At 30.2% G+C, this 1,781-nt stretch overlaps 1 non-coding gene across 1 annotated transcript; it reads right to left on the bottom strand.

The window, feature by feature from the left end:
* Nucleotides 1–406: 406 nt before the first annotated feature.
* TRNAS-GCU (transfer RNA serine (anticodon GCU)) lies at nucleotides 407–488 on the bottom strand. The gene has a single exon. It is a non-coding gene; the product is annotated as a tRNA-Ser (tRNA).
* Nucleotides 489–1,781: the final 1,293 nt, after the last annotated feature.

Here is a 1,781-nt window from a genome sequence, read left to right as displayed (position 1 = left end):
AGTTCTAAATAAATGTTGAGATTTCCATTAATATATCTATATTTTTATAACCATATATCAAATATAAAAAATAAACGAAGGACTGATGAAACTTACAAAATTAGTTTTATATTAAAACAGATATAACCTTTATAATTTCTAGATTATACATCCCAATAGCTTTCCTCGCAGTACCAATTTGGCCAACTATACTGATAACTACGTTATATTTGCTAATAAACTAATAATCCTATCACTGTGTCATCATTGTTATTGAACACAATTAGGACTAGTTATTATTCCTCGTTTGATAACAACACATGATCGATATGTGTTCGTTCGCTGTGTTGCATCGAAACAAATTTAGTATCATATAATATAATTGTATTCGAAGCATTTTGTGAATAAAAAATATGAAAAAATGCAACGACGAGGATGGGATTCGAACCCACGCGGGCAGAGCCCATTGGATTAGCAGTCCAACGCCTTAACCACTCGGCCACCTCGTCCTTGAAGCGCTTCTGAGATACGCCCGACTAGTACTGAATAATTAATAATTACTATATTTTATAAGTTTAAAGGATTATTATTTTTCTATTCTTTGAATTTATTATTCTGTGCTAATACTTTTATGTTTGGTTTCGTGATTGTCTAGGGGATTTTATCTGATTTATATTACAACTTGTTTATAAAATAGATTAGTAAGATTTGTTTTATACTTTTTTAAAATAATGTATGAAACATCCTAACGATCCTGTACACTGATGTGCGGTGTCGTATTTGGATATATATTATTTGATTACCTTACGTACTTTATTAAACTTTAACATGAATTGTTTTTCTTAACTCTCGATTTCTGAGTGGTAACGACGACACAGTCATTATGGCAAAAGATATATTTCTACCTAAGGCTGTAAAAGAAGTACGAAGCTGTCAATAAGACCTACAAATGGATTAGAGACTGGAACATACAGATTATTAGCCTCGAATCTGTCCATGTTAATTTTTCTTAATGGTAAAACAAAATCTTATTATATTATTTGATGGTTGCAAGATTTCTCAAGCATAATCAGCTAAATATATTGGCATACATCTCGGTGGTGGTTTAGATTGGAATCAAATGGATATACAAAATGATACAAGATTTTGCCTTAAAACATGAAATAAAGCAACGTGGAATTAATAGAACTACTGGACAACACGCAAGAAATCAGAAGATTGAGGCGAACCAAACCACGCATGCACATCTTTAGTGTATAAGTGTATTCATAAATTAGAATAAAGTAGATTAATTTTAATTTGGGAAATACATACTGATGTATTAATCCCCTACACGCTTTGTTTATCTATTCATGAAAGTACAACAGAATGAATGCATTAATTTGTAAATTATGATTATACTATACATATCTAATATAAGATATAATTAATTTTAAAAGACAAATGTCTATGAATAATGTTGTGTTAAAAATGCAGAACCTAATCCTAGGAAAAATGCTATAAAAGAAAATATAGAAAGTGTATTGAATAAGAAAAGGAATAATAGTTATTTTTCTGTATATTCTACAAATATGCAGACAAATACAAATAAATTTATATATATTATTTGAAAGTAAGTTCATATTAGGTCGTCACGGATATTTTTCTATGGTGTCTGTTGAGTTTTTGGTCAAAAACTCGATCAAATGGATAGTTCTGAGAGATGAGAGAAGTTGGTGTATAGTTGTTAAGTGCGCTGAAGACTTGGGACCATTTACAAGCGCACACAGTATGTAAAATGAAACTAGCGACAAATCCAGATG

The sequence above is a fragment of the Rhynchophorus ferrugineus genome, unplaced genomic scaffold (genome assembly GCF_030347505.1).
Source record: "Rhynchophorus ferrugineus isolate W39M unplaced genomic scaffold, kcgeb_rfMv2 rfM11, whole genome shotgun sequence".
NCBI lineage: Eukaryota > Metazoa > Arthropoda > Insecta > Coleoptera > Curculionidae > Rhynchophorus > Rhynchophorus ferrugineus.
This window is presented reverse-complemented; position numbering and strand designations above follow the sequence as displayed.